This window comes from Leuciscus leuciscus (assembly GCF_965113295.1).
Source record: "Leuciscus leuciscus genome assembly, chromosome: 1".
NCBI classification, from domain to species: Eukaryota; Metazoa; Chordata; class Actinopteri; order Cypriniformes; family Leuciscidae; genus Leuciscus; species Leuciscus leuciscus.
In genome coordinates this window covers 14,215,311-14,231,469 of record NC_138725.1, presented here as the reverse complement: position 1 = coordinate 14,231,469, position 16,159 = coordinate 14,215,311, and positions in this window count along the sequence as shown.

The window sequence follows — 16,159 nt, the reverse complement described above, 5'->3', positions numbered from 1 at the left end:
GTTGTCAGGGATTCTGCATTCCGGATGAGGGTGGGGAGAGCGTTCCACCAGCATGGAACTGTAAATGAGAATGTTCTGGAAAGTGATTTTGTGGCTTTCTGTGATGGAACCACGAGACGTCGCTCGTTGACCGATCGTAGGTGTCTGGTAGGGATGTAGACTCGTAGGAGTGAGTGAAAGTAGGAGGGAGCTGAGCCTGTGATAGTTCTGTAAGCAAGCGTCAGTGCCTTGAACTTGATGCGAGCAGCTAGAGGTAGCCAGTGCAGAGAGATGAACAGAGGAGTGACGTGGGCCCTCTTGGGCTCGTTGAAGACAAGACGAGCTGCAGCATTCTGGATCATCTGTAGGGGTTTGGTCGCACATGCTGGGAGTCCAGCCAGAAGGGCATTGCAGTAGTCAAGCCTAGAGATGACCAGGGCCTGGACGATAAGTTGTGTTGCATGCTCAGTTAGGAAAGGCCTGATCTTCCTGATGTTGTGCAGTGCAAACCTGCATGATCGAGCTGTCTTTGAAATGTGATCTGTGAAGGTCAGCTGGTCATCAAACGTTACTCCAAGATTTCTGACCGATCTTGATGGGGTGATTAATGATGACTCTAGCTGGATGGTGAAGTCGTGCTGTAGAGACGGATTGGCAGGGAGGACGAGAAGCTCAGTCTTTGCCAGGTTGAGCTGCAGGTGGTGTTCCTTCATCCATGTGGAGATGTCCGCCAGACAGCTTGAGACCCGTGCAGCTACTGTGGGATCATCTGGTTGAAAGGAGAGGAAGAGCTGTGTGTCATCAGCATAGCAGTGGTAGGAAAAACCGTGTGCCTGTATGATGTGTCCCAGTGATGTGGTGTAGATGGAGAAGAGGAGGGGACCAAGAACTGAACCCTGGGGAACCCCTGTGGTCAGCTGATGTGCTCTGGATACCTCACCTCTCCATGCGACCTTGAAGGACCTACCTGTGAGATAGGACTCAAGCCAGTGGAGTGAAGTTCCTGTGATGCCCAGTGATGAGAGGGTGGACAGAAGGATCTGATGATTCACCGTGTCGAAGGCAGCAGACAGATCCAGGAGAATGAGGACTGAAGATTTGGAAGCAGCTTTTGCGATCCGTAGGGCTTCTGTGACTGACAGTAATGCAGTCTCAGTTGAATGTCCTTTCTTGAAGCCAGATTGGTTGACATCCAGCTGGTTGTTTAGAGACAAGAAGGATGTTAGTTGGTTGAAGACAGCTCTTTCAAGTGTCTTCGCAATGAATGGTAGGAGAGAGATAGGTCTGTAATTCTCTACCAATGATGTGTTTAGCGTTGGTTTTTTGAGCAGTGGAGTAACCCGAGCCTGCTTGAATGCTGTAGGGAAGGTGCCAGTGTGGAGGGATGAGTTGATGATGTGTGTGAGTGATGGTAGAAGTGTGGGAGAGATGGCTTGTAGAAGGTGTGAGGGGATGGGGTCAAGCGTGCAGGTGGTAGGGTGACTGGAGAGGAGAAGTGTAGATACTTCTTCCTCGGTTAGCGAAGAAAAGGAGGACAGAGGGGTATTGGCTGTGGAAGGGGTCGGTCTGGGTTCCTGTGTGTGTGGAGCTGAGAACTGACTGCTGATAGCTGTTGTTTTGTTGGTGAAGAAGGTCGCAAAATCGTCAGCAGTTAAGGAGGAGGCGGGAGGTGGTGGAGGTGGACAGAGGAGAGAGTTGAATGTCTTGAAGAGTAATCGTGTGTTGGAGGAGCTGTTGATCTTGTTGTGGAAGTATGAAGATTTTGCAGCATGAACATCAACAGAAAAGAAGGAGAGGAGAGATTGATACATACTCAGGTCAGATGCGTCTTTTGATTTGTGCCATTTCCTCTCCGCTGCCCTGAGTTTGGTCCGGTGTTCCCGAAGAACCTCAGATAACCAGGGGTTAGAGGGAGTAGTGCGTGCTGGCCTGGAGGAGAGAGGGCAGATAATGTCTAGAGAAGAGATTAGAGTGGAGCATAAGGTGTCCGTTGCGGTATTCACATCCAGAGATGAGAATTGTGAGGGTGGGGGAAGAGAGGATGACACGGCAGAGGAGAGATGGGAGGGGGAAAGTGAGCGCAGGTTTCGTCTGAAAGTGACTGGTGGTGGGGGTGGGGGTGCAGGGGTAGAGAGTTGTAGACTGAAAGTAATGAGGAAATGATCTGAAACGTGGAGAGGTGTCACCAGGATGTTTTCTGTGGTGCAGTTGCGTGTGTAAACCAGGTCCAGTTGGTTGCCTGATTTGTGAGTAGCTGTGGTGATGAGTCGTTTGAGATCGAAAGAGGCTAGGAGAGAGGTGAAGTCTGTTGCATGTGGCTTTTCGAGATGAATGTTGAAGTCACCGAAGACTAGAAGTGGGGTGCCGTCCTCAGGGAAAGTGGACAGCAGCACATCCAGCTCATCTACAAAGTTACCCAGCTGACCTGGGGGGCGATAAATGACTACAATATGGATTTTAATGGGGGTTGTAAGTGTAATAGCATGATATTCAAATGAGTTGTTGTTGCATAGAGAAGAGAGCGTGGAGTATTTGCAATTGTTAGAAACGAGAAGCCCTGTACCCCCACCTCTCCCAGACTGGCGAGGGGAGTGGGAGAAGGAGAAATTGCTAGAGAGAGCAGCAGGGGTTGCTGAGTCTTCTGGACGAATCCAGGTCTCAGTCAGCCCCAAGATACTAAGAGTAGAATGAGATGCAAAGGCTGGAATGAAGTCAGCTTTATTGACTGCTGACTGACAATTCCATAGACCCACGGAAAGAGAGAGAGGAGTATGTGAGGATGTGAGGATGGGACGCAGATTGGCAGTATTGCGCTGCCTATTGCGCGTGATGAAAGGACGGTGCCGAGAGATAACAGGAATGTATTGAAAGCACATGTTGATTAAGGTGAACAATAAGGTAAGTAGAGGGAAGAGAAGGGGAAGAGGAGATACTTAAGTGCCTTTCTGGTGTCCTTGCTCGGTGGAGTCGCGCAGGTAGATTCGCTGGTCTTTTCCCGAGTCGGTCTTCACACGAGGAGGCTGAACGCTTCCGCTGACGCTTCCGCTGACGCAATAATTAACAATGTAATGGGTCTGCAAGAGAGAAAGAACCCAGATGCAGAATGAGCCGTGATGACGTTTTATTGGCAAGACAGTTGACAGGGCTCAACAAGGTGAAACAGTTCAAACAGTAAGGCAGGGCAGACGATACAGGCTTGAGGACTCTGGAGGAAGAGACAGCACCAGGCATGATGATGGTAGGGAAGACCAGGCAGGAACACAAGGAACCACAAGTCAAACTGGAATGCCATATTGTCAGAATCTTTCAATGAGGAGTGGCTAGCATGACTCGCTGTATAGCATAGTATGGCCACTCCGTCCAACAATGAATCTCAAAAACGGGTGTGAGAGGGGCTATTTGGATATGAAATTAAGCATTTTTCAGATCCAGTGAGAGAAACCAGTTCCATGGATGAATTTGCGCTAGGATTTGTTTCAACGTTAACATTCTGAACGGCGGTCTCAGGAGGTGGCAATTGACTCAATTGTCTCTCATTGGATGAGTGTCTCATAAAACGTATCCATATCGCAGAGGAGTTTGGCCAGGTAAACTTGGAGAACCGGCATTGTATGCAATGCAGATGCGGCTTGCCTGTCGGCAGAGAAGGTCCTGTACACGAGTGTTGACATGATTCTGCACAGTTTAGATCGGTGGAACCCATAATAAATGGATGAAACAGAATTTACTCAACTTGCTAATTTAAAATTTTGTTGAATTGTCTAATAACGACATTCATTGCAAAAAAATAAAATTAAAAAAAATAATAATCATTAACATGTTACAGTTTTGGATGTACAGAAAAAAACCCACCAGCAATATTTAATGTTTACAGTGTCAGACTGTATTCATATATTATTTATCTATATTTACATTTATGTATAGATTTAAAATCTTCACGGCTCAATGTAAAGTATTTAACAGTATCGGTTCCAGTGTATTTTAACAATGTAAGATAACGTTAGTTACGTATGTACCTGTGGTCATGTGAGTAGTGGATGACAGCCAGGGCGGTGCTTCATAGTGGATGTTCTCTTTGCAGTTGCTGCAGATTGTGTGTTTTATATAAAAAAAATTCACCTTGTGACACCTAACCATGTTATAATATGGCGTGTCACACAAGAGAGTTCCTCATAATTTTAATTGGCTCAATTGAATGAAAGCGATAGATATACAGTTGAGCTCCAAAGTGTTTAAGCACCTTGCAGTATCTACAAAATGTTAATAATCATAAAAATGTACATTTTGTCTTTTTATTTAGTACTGCCTTGATGAAGCAGTTTATTCTCCAAGGTGTACGTAAACCTTTGACCACATATTGTGAAAAAAAAAAAAAAACCTGTGAAAGGTTCCTTCACATTTTCCTCAAACACTAGGATTCCATTGACCACACCATCTTCATTAACACTGGGCTTTAAAAATAGATTTCATAAATTGTTTTTATTCCTCTTTTACAGGGAATTAAGCATAACTTTATCAATTACATATAGATAAATAACCAAAGATCCATGAAGGTAATTGTTGTGGCGCTGCCTGGACAAGGGGTATTAGGAATGATGATTAAGGTTAAATGATTTGAGAGAGACAAAGAGGATTTCTCATCTCCAACCCCAGCATTTCATCTTTTATTTTAGGAGGAAATAAAGAACAAACAAAAATAGTCATATAGTCTCAGGAGGGGGTTATGCCAACACAACAAACAAAAACCCAATTCTTTCTATGGATACATAAACTAACTTACCTGCTCAATAAAGGGAAATTAAATGAACAGGGAACTTCCCTTTCTCCCTCAAAAACAGGAGAAAACTAAACAAAAGCTGGCACCCACCTCCCTTTTTTTTTTTAATGAGTAATTTGGATCAATAGTACAAGTTTCTTAAAATGTAATGTTGGGTGGCACACAGCACACCACTCATATTAATCACATAAGTTCAATCTCCAAAGTCAATAACACTAACAACTTGGTCTGGGGCAGAATAAAGGAATCCTCTCCACACAATACACTCAATTCAGTCACTCTCACTCTCTCACTGAAGCTTTATTCCACTTAAGGATGTTCCTGTATTTACCACGGTTGACACAGCAATGCTGCAGCCCTCTTCCTTTGGTTTGTTACCAGTAAAATATATGATGACTATAGGGGGATCTGTAAATGCACAGGTGGGAATTTATTACTTGAAAATGGAAAAGATTCAAAGCATTTAAAAGCTATAAGGATAGTGACTTAGCTTGATCAGGGTGTGCTGGCTGGGCAACAATTCATGAGAAACCTTGTAACATCACCTCATCAATACGGGTCTATGATTCCACACAGCTTGCTCTGTATCTCCAATAACAAATATGAACTGATCCTGCTAAATGAATGTATAACTTTAGATAAGCACAAAAATATGACATAATACAAACACAAATAGTAACTGAACAGCTCACTCTTCAAATGCAATAAGAAAAGAAACAAATTCATAAGAAACATTATTTCTAGAGGTGGGTGATATATTGGATATTACTGGTGGCTTTAATACTGAATAAATGGATTAAATGTATATAAATATCTTCGAGTGTTACAAGATTGGATCTTTGAATTTCATTCAGGAAATGTAACTTTAAGTAATTTAGTTCGTTTAGTTTGAGTTCAATAGAAGGTATACACGCCACCATCGGCCGGAGTGACTGCAGTCACGCCCACTGAGTGGCAAAAAGACTAAACGGCAGTATTGGTTTTCAGCGTGAATGCCGTGAAAAACACACAAAACATACACTGTAAAAAAAAAAAAAATCCTAACTGTGTTCCTCGATGCTCCCGTCTCCAGCTCTGGTCTCTTCGGCCCGGCAGTGAATGGATTTTCAGAGAGGTACACTGAAGCGCAGAAGTTGTCCCAAACCATGCGACACTTCCTGCCCAAGCTCTCTGGCTCCGCATCGAGTAGGCCCAAAACTACGCCGCAGAACTACTTCTCCACAGCCAGCGAAGCAGGTCTCTCAGTCCCGCCCTGCGGCTGACACCCGCCGCCTCTCACCAGCTAAGCGCTACCCGTTGCCCCGGCGCCAGGACCCAGCATTGTGTTGGACCCTAATCCTCGGAAGACCTCCTAGTAATGGGGGTAAAGAGAGAGGGCTCGAGTCTCGCGCTAGCCGGACCACCCTCGAAGAAACCCACTATAATTCCCGCGGCTCCCTGTTCAGCTCAGGCAGCTGGGGAATTTTATATTGTAGAAACTGGGCCCGCTGCACTACGCGCTCCCCTACAAACAAACACTATTTTTACAGTGACCCAAATAAAGCACAGAAAGAGTATGTTTCAAGCACACAACACACGAGTTCACCCCTTCACTAGCTGGCCCCTTCCCAGTTGTCAATCTGACTTTGCCCGAGGTGAAAGCCTCTCCAGTCAGTCCAACACTAAGTATGTGCACAAATCACAATATAAGGGTATTAGGTCCCCCTGTGTTAGGCGGCCCATCCCCGAGTATGTGTCGAGTTGGGTTATATACACAATAAAACGAGGCTACTCACTTCAATTCGCTCGCAGACCCCCAAAGTTTCAGGCAGTAGTCGAGACTTTGGTGAGAAGCAGCGTGTGTCACGTGCTTCACTCCGAAATACAAAATCTGCTAGCAGAAGGGGCGATAGAATTAATCCCTCCTGCGCTAAAAAATTCGGGGTTTTACAGTCGCTATTTTCTAGTACCGAAAAAAGACGGTGGCATCAGACCCATGTTAGACCTAAGGCATCTGAACAGAGCCCTCATGAGACGGCCATTCACCTGCACATTACAGTGAATCACGGTTGTTTATGCGCCCTGATTCCCTAGCGGGCTCAGGACTGGTACCACGAGGGTGTGACCATGGGGGTGGCCTCCAGGAGGAAAGTGGTTTTCACAGACGCCTCCAACCTATGTTGGGGTGCGCTGCATGAAGGCAAGCCTGTCTCCGGCCTCTGGTCGAGCACGGAGAAGAGCTTACATGTCAACTGCCTGGAAATGAAAGCAGTTTGTTTGGCCCTGAAAGCATTTCTGTCAAACCTCAAGGGACACCATGTCTTAATCTGCACGGACAACATGTCGGTGGTGTCATATATAAATCGGCAAGGTGGCATCAGGTCGGGCAACCTGTTCACCATGGCGAGAGACCTCCTCCTTCTCTGGGCACAAGGCAACCTGAGCTCTCTGAGAGCAGCACATATCCCTGGCATTCAGAATCAGAATATGCTTTCTCGAGACAACACTCCCCTAGGCGAGTGGTCTCTAAACCATCAGACGGTCCGTCTGATATGAAGTGTTTTCAGCGAGGCCAAAGTTGACCTTTTCGCATCGAGAAACAACACTCACAGTCATCTTTTCGAAGAGCAGGGACGCGCTGGCCCATCCCTGGCCCAGTTGCCCCCTTTATGCGTTTTCCCCCCGTTTCCATGATTCCCCAGGTCATCAAACGGGTCAGGGAGAGCGGATGCCCAGTCCTCCTAGTGGCCCCCCTCTGGAAATCAAGGCCGTGGTTCCCAGAGCTAGTTCAGATGATGGACGAAGTTCCCTGGCCTGTCCCACAGAGGGAAGATCTCCTTGCGCAGGCGAACGGGACGATCTGGCAGCCTCACCCACATTTATGGGCTCTACATGTGTGGCCCCTCAACGGGTACCGAGAGACCTCCCTGAGAAGGTCTTGAACACAATCACTGAGGCTAGAGCCCCGTCTACCAGGCGTCTCTATGCCCTGAAGTGGTCAGTGTTTTCCGGCTGGTGCTCGGATAGACACTTTGAACCCCAGTCATGAGGTATCAGTGATACTCTCCTTCTTACAATCGCTGCTGGATGCGGGCCGTTCCCCATCCACACTCAAAGTGTATGTGGCAGCCATAACAGCTTATCATGCTCCGGTGGCTGGCCAATCACTTGGAAGAAATTACTTGGTCGTACGGTTTCTAAAGGGAGCCAGGAGGATGAACCCTTCCAGACCTACTTCTATACCGTCTTGGGACCTCTCCACAGTCATTGGGGCCCTGAAGGGTCCACCGTTTGAGCTGCTTCAGTCGGTTGATCTCAAACCACTTTCGCTAAAGACTGCTCTCCTGCTGGCATTGGCATCTATCAAGTGAGTGGGAGATCTGCAGGCGCTCTCTGTGAGCCTTTCCGGTCTGGAGTTTGGAATAGGTGACTCCAAAGCCACTCTCAAACCCAGACACGACTATGTACCTAAGGTGCTCACAACACCGTTTAGAGCACCGGTGATTATGTTATTAGCTCTTCCCCCTTCCGAAGAGTATGGGGGGGGCTAATCTGCTCTGCCCGGTTAGGGCGTTGAAAGTCTATTTGGAGCGTTCTGCGCCCTATAGGCAATCAGAACAGCTCTTTGTCTGCTTCGGTGGCCGATCCAAAGGGTCTCCAGTCACGAAGCAAAGACTGTCCAGATGGATAGTGGATGCCATCTCTCTGGCATACGCCTCAGTGGGTCAGGTTTGCCCTATAGGTACTAGAGCCCATTCGACTAGAGACATGGCCTCGTCATGGGCTTGGTCCTCTGGGTTTCCTATTCAGGACATTTGTGCAGCGGCCGGTTGGTCTTCGCCTTCCACATTTGTGAGGTTTTATAACATGGAGGTGCCTTCCCTGCAGGCTAAGGTCCTTTCTGTATGATCTAGACCCAACAATGTCCGGCCTTATCTATGTGTCATGTTACTGTTCATAAGCACTTCATCCCTTATTATGAAACCCGCCTCTGGCTTGGTTCTGATATCCCTTTATACATAATCAGATCCGACGGTGTACGGAGGTATAATATACATATATATATATATATATATATATATATATATATATATTGGGTATGAGCTTATTGACATCACTCTATATATGATCAAACCCGACGGTGTACGGTCTGTTCGTTATATACTTGTGTTCTGGCTTGTTTCTGTGGGCTCAGTGTCCTGGGCTCCAGTGTGCAACCAGTTACTTATAGTGCGGCGTTTTACATTGCGTCCCCACTGCGTATAGGTACGCTTTACAAAGTGAGCGTTCTCGAAAGGGAACGTACTCGGTTACTAACGAAACCTCGGTTCCCTGAGAGTAGGGAACAAGTATTGCGTAGCCTGCTGCACTATGGTAACATGGCAAATTTGTCGCTTCAGTCGATTTAAACCTGCTATAATGGCGAATTCGGGCTCTAATATAGGCTTGGCCACGCCCAATTTGACTCGCCATTGGATGTGCAGTTGCCGCAGCACAGCCAATGAGTGAGCCAGACACTCAATGTGCTAGCAGTGCAGCTGCAATGCGTTTTACATGGTTGACTTCAATAATCTGAGGAAAGGAGTTCCCCACTGCTTATAGCTACGCAATACTCGTTCCCTACTCTCAGGGAACCGAGGTTACGTTAGTAACCAAGTACATTTTCTTAAATTACATAAAAATGTATGTAAAATTAAAAATATATTTAAAATATTAAATTAAAGTAAAATATGCTAATTTCAATAAAGTACAAAAAACTTTAACAGAAATGTGATGTTATCATGATTGAGATCAGTGTTTGCTTTAGTTGGGCTCTTGGCCCTTGAATTTTTAACATTAGTTTTTATCTGGCTGCTTTAACTGTGTTTTTGATACACATTTGTTATGGCAATAAATGCAGTTGAAAATCTCATCAGATTATGTTGTTTACTTATTGGTGATTTTATAGTCATCAATCATCATGGTGGCCTGAATCACTGACATGACCTTGACCCAAATCTCTGAATATTATCTGGGTTTACATAATATACAGAGAGACTTTAGTTTTATACAAAGTGTATGATTAATGTCATCATTTTTTACATTACCATTGAAATATTGTGGCATTAGTTTTATAACAATCAAAAAAAAAAAAAAAGTGTATATTATACAGAAAATGTTTTGAGCTAGTTTATTTTTTTTTTAGGAGTATAGGGATCAACAATCAACATCAAGAATCAACATATGAATCTCAGCAATGGTGACAATCAACAAAGCTTTTTTGTGACTTTATAGTAGTTCAGCGTTGATCAGAATTATTTTTCATTGTCACCATTGTTGCGATTCATACGCTGATTCTTGATGTCTGTTTGAGTCTATATGATCATGTCAAAACATTTTCTGTATAATGATTTCATAAAATATATCTGAAAATCACAGATAAGTATCACAGCACTGGAGGATTTTCTGCACCAGTATTGGCATGCAGAATTAACAACTAATATTTAATGACTTAATCAGATATTACACTTCAGGTGGTATCAACAACCCAGGCCACTAAATGATGACTATCAATCCTGAAAGCGACCAAGATCATCTGATCTGAGTTTCTCTTGAACTCAGAGACACACGGTTAAAGCAGCCAGAGAAAAACTAATGTTAAAAACTGAAGAATCAAGAGCCCAACTAAAGCAAACACTGAACTTTATTATTTTCAATAAAACATCAACATCTAAACCTCTGTTAATTCTCAATAAGAACGTTACAATTAAATAAATAAAGTCTGGATTGTAATAAGTGGAGATGCTGAGATCTTGAGTGTCTCTTACTGTTTAACCCTGTTCTGTAGGGATGCAAAGTGTTTCTGTATGCTCTGTTTTGTGGGTCACTATTGTGCTGAAGAGTAGAGCCTGTGCTTCAGTTCAGGAGGAGCAGTGAAACACTGATTATATGTTTTATATGTTGCTTTATTTTACAGACAGTAACTGTGTAGTTGCTGATGAAGTGACAATAGTCACAATAAATCAAGTATGTAGTTCACTGTAAGAGATTCACTGTTTATATGTGTTTGTTAGTAAAAATTCAGGAAATATTTGTGAAATAACTGTTTCTGTTAAAAAGTTTAATGAAGATTTCTGTAAAAGTCTTTTTGCACTTTTATTTAAATTAGGATATTTTACATTCATTTTAAGGTTTTTGTATGGAAGCCATTGCTGACAGTCATTGAACTGTTTTTTTTTTACAGTAATAATAATAATAATAATAATACATTTTATTTCTAACGCGCTTTTCTTAGACTCAAAGCGCTACAGCATACAAAGAGAATAACAACAAGAAAATACAATAAAAAAAAGTCACATTCAGTTACAGTAAGCAGCTCTAAAAAGGTGTGTCTTTAAAGAGTTCTTAAAACAATCCAATGTTGGAGAGTCTCTAATTTCCGGTGGTAGAGCATGCCATAGACGTGGTGCTGAGACCGAGAATGCTCGACCACCCATAGACTTTAGTTTATATCGAGGCTGCTGGAGGATGCATGACCTGGAAGAGCGGAGAGAGCAAGCTGGAATATGAGCGGTGACTAAACTGCAGAGATATGAATGCCCCATGTCCCATGAATAGCTTTATACGTTAAAATCAATGTTTTGAATTCGATACGTGCCTGTATCGGCAGCCAATGCAAATCAAAGAGTACCGGGGAAATATGTTGACGAGTGGTTGTATGTGTCAATAACCGGGCAGCTGAATTTTGAATATATTGTAATTTTTTGATGGATTTATTTGGGAGACCAGAATAGAGCGCATTGCAGTAATCAAGCCTCGACGTAATAAAGGCGTGAATAAGCCTTTCTGCATCTGGCAGCGATAGAAATGGTCGTAGTCTAGCGATATTTCTAAGATGGAAAAATTCAGTTTTTGATACCTTTTTAATATGTGCATCGAACATAAGTTCAGGGGCGAAAATAAGATTGCGCACTTGAAGGGACGGAGTAACAAAGTAATTTACAGTAATGAGCTCTGAAATGTTAAGTTTAAAGGTATAGCGGAGGATGTTTTACTTCCTGGTGGGTAACCTATACTATTGGTCCCCCTAATTGTCAATCATTCTGGTGAATCAATCAAACTTTTCAAAAAGTGGAGAGGGCGGGTCTTATCTAAAATTTGGAAAGATCCTCCGCTATACCTTTAAGTAAAGATGTTGGTGTACTGACGAAAAGGAGTTCTGTTTTTGCCTGGTTGAGCTTAAGAAAATTGTCATGCATCCAGGCTTTTATCTCATCCAAGCAGGTGCTAAGGGCTGTAACTGCAAGATTTGGATTAGGGTGCATGCTGATATAGATCTGCGTATCGTCAGCATAACAATGAAAACCTAACCCAAACTTACGAATGATGTCACCCAGAGGCAGCATATAGATGCTGAATAAGATGGGACCAAACACAGACCCTTGTGGGACACCCTGCTGAACTAGTGTTGGTAAAGATTTGTTTTCCCCAAAGACACAAACTGGAAACAATTAGTGAGATAAGATGTAAACCATTCAAAAGCAGTACCAGAGATCCCTAGCCATACAGACAGTCTTTCAAGAAGGACAGCATGAGATACTGTATTGTATCAAAAGCAGCAGTGATGTCCAACAATACTAAAATACTACAGGCACCCATATCAGCAGAAATGAGAAGATCATTTGTGACCCGGACGAGAGCAGTCTCAGTACTATGGCCTGATCTAAACCCGGACTGAAATGGTTCTAGGAGATTGTTAATGGACAGGTATTGCTGTAGCTGGCCAACTACAACTCGTTCCAAGACCTTAGCTAGAAAAGGTAGATGGGCAATAGGCCTATAGTTAGACAAATCCTCCACATCACAACCAGTCTTTTTAGGGACTGGTTGTGATGGCAGCTAACTTAAGGGCCGAAGGGACCTGACCAGTTAATAAAGAGTGATTAATAATACCAGTGATAGAGGGGCACAATAGTGTTAGATACTTTTTAAAAATCTCAGTAGGTATGGGATCAAGAGAGCATGTAGATGAATTCATAGACATGACCAGTTTTGAAATATCATCTGTGGTAACAGTGACAAAATTGACGAAAGTAGAAGATAAATGTATAGTATGGGGCTTGTTAGATAGACGAGAGGGACCAGTAGCCATGGAACTATAGATATCTTGAACTTTCTCTGTAAAGTATTTATGAAATTTGTTACACATTTCAACAGAGGAACAAATGTTTTGGTTATGAGGTTTAAGAAGTTAATTGTTTTAAACATCAATCTTGGATTACCTGCACCTTCATTAATCATATGCGAGTAATATTCCTCTCTGGTGGATTTAAGGGCAAGATGATATTTCAATTGCTGTTCTTCAAACATTAATTTGTGGACAGTAAGACCAGTTTTTCTTTACAAGCGCTCAATCTTTCTTTGCTTGGTTTTAAGTGCCCGTAATTCATCAGTAAACAAGGGAGATGATCTAGTGAAAGAAACGACTCGTTGTTTCAGTGGTGCTACAATATCAAGAATAGACGATAGCGCAGAGTTGTAACTGTCCACAGAATCAGTCACAGGAAGCTCAGCAGTAGAGCTAAAAAGCAACTGAGCATCAATGTTCTTGATATTCCTAAATGTTATGACACACTCTTTAGAAGCTTTTAAAGAAGCAGAGGAGGTAAATTCACAGGTTAACAAATTGTGATCACTGAAGTGTAGCTCATCATTTCTAAACTGGTCTACATCTATACCAACTGTGCAGACCAAGTCCAATGTGTGTCCAGATTTATGAGTGGGGAAATCAACATGCTGATTAAAATTAAAACAGTCCAATATGTGCGTGAAATTTGCTGTTTGAGAACAGTCTGGGTTATCAACATGGATATTTATGTCCCCTATTAGCAAAATATCTGACCAATTCGAACTCAACAGAGTCAATAATTCAGCGAGTTCAGAAAAGAAGACTGAATTTACCTTAGGAGGACGGTAAATAAGTGTGATAATTACAGGTGAGTTGCCACTAATTTTCACAACCAGGCACTCAAACGAAGACATTTCAGGTGTAGAGATTAAAGCAACCATCAGTTCTGATTTGTATAAAATTGCAAGACCACCACCTTTACTGGTAAGTCTAGGTTTGTCAATGTATGTATATCCAGGTGGCAAGGCCAGGTTCAAGTTATAACAGTAATTTGGTTGATGCCATGTCTCGCTAAGACAAAGAAAGTAAAGTTTTCCATCCAGAATTATATCATAAAGCAATGCTGCTTTCTTATTTATAGAACGCACATTTAATTGCGCGAGTCTAATTTTAGAAATTGCATTCCTGTCGCGCTTATTCTCTGGAGACATACGTGGATAAGATAGATTGGACATACAAATGCCACGAGACTTGCGATGTCCAAATCTCCGGGAGTAGGAGCATAGGACATTTATACAACCCAAAGCCGGCGGCAGGCTATATAAGCCCATGCAAGAGCCACGATGTGCATATTTTGGCCGGCGCAACAATTTAGATGCTCTCAGGGCATTTTGAGCACAGACACTAAGAGGCAATTGAAGATCCAGTGATAGAAGTTCAGAGAATGAGTACCTTTTCATATTGGTGTCCCACAGTTTGAATTCCTGTATTTCAGTGAATCCGACTGTGTAGACCAGGATCATCACTATTGCAAGTGAGAACAGCATACCGCAATCCAATCCAGTAGAAATCCTGAACACGTCCCGAATTGCAGATACGATGCAGCGATTCACAAGAGAGAGACAGTAGCACCAGACGAGCCGAAAATCCACGTAATTTACTCACTCACTCAGCCTCAGGGAGGGTGCGGACAGGTGTAAACAGCAGGTGTCGGACCAGCCACAGCAAGGCAGTACGAAAGTCAGAAACAATGAGGACGCTGGAAAAGATTAAGCATCCAGCAGCCTATCTCTAAAAACTGCAACTTAACGTAGCATAAAATAACAGATATAAAATTAATTTAAAATTTATAAAATTAATAAACTAATAAACACACGGTAGAGAAGCGGCAGCCAACTGCGCCAGCGTCCTCTCTCACCGGAAGTGCGGAAATAGGATAATAGGACAGTGAAGGTGTTTGATCATAATAATTCAGGAAATAGCTGTAAAATAACAGTGTTTTTCTGTAAAACATTTGAGGAAAATGTCTGCAATTTTTTTTTACACTTTATTTAAATTAGGATATTTTACTTTATTTTTACGTTTTTTGTTTGGCAGCCGTAGCTGACAGTCATTGACCGTTTTTTTTAAAGATTACATTTTTTGACAGTGTAGGGTAACAGCATATAGTGTCTTATTATTCTAAATAATTTAATTTATTGATCAAATTTAGAACTAAAAATTAAAGATGAAGCATACATTTAATAAGACTAGACTAGGGGGTTCCCTGCAGATATTACAATATGCAGATTTAAATATATCATTGCCCCCCACCGTCGATTTGATTTGTGTGTGTGTGTGTGTGTGTGTGTGTGTGTGTGTGTGTGTGTGTGTGTGTGTAATAAAATTATTTAGTTCAGTTAAAGAACTGACACTACAATTAAAACCTGAATAAATCGTGAGCTGAACGAGAGTCAAAGCAAAGATCAGCAACAGGAGTCAAATTTCATTAATCACGAGAGTGAAGAGCTGACTGAAAAGATGATGGCAGAATATTTTGTGTAAAAGCGCATATTTAAGCGAATCTGTCATCGTACTGTTTTGTTGTTGTGTTTTTTATTAAGAATAATGGTAACACTTTATTTCGATAGTCCATTTTAGACATTCTACTAACTATAAGTAACTTTGCAACTACATGTCAACTAACTCTCATTAGAGTATTAGTAGACTCTCTGCTTAATATCTGCTAACACTTTATTTTGTTGGTCCCCCAACAGATATTCAACTAACTATAAGTAACTTGGCAACTACAAGTCAACTTATTCTACTAACCCAAACCCTAACACCTAACCATAACCTACTAGTCTACTGACAGTCAACTACAGTCTACTAATACTCTAATGAGAGTTAGTTGACATGTAGTTGAAAAGTTACTTATAGTTAGTAGAATGTCTAAAATGGACTATCGAAATAAAGTGTAACCAGAATGGTAGGCTATTGAACTCACAATTCAAGCAATCTCTCAATTGTTGGCGCTAATTTTCTGGGCCCTAATAAATAATAAAAATAACAAATAATCCTAAGGAAAACAATAGGGCTCTGCACCCTTTCAGGGTTTGGGCCCTAATAATAAACGGAGCAGATCCAATAGTCCTCTCACCATCGGTGCTCAGGCCCTAATAAACAAGCAAACAATTCAGTCAAACATACAAGCAGCACTCTAGTACAGGATTTAAGTGAAATATAGCCTAAATATAGAGTTAATAAACTTAATTTTCCCCTTTACCAAAATCGATATGCTCAGGAACAAGTAATAGATTAATAATACCAAAGATCGC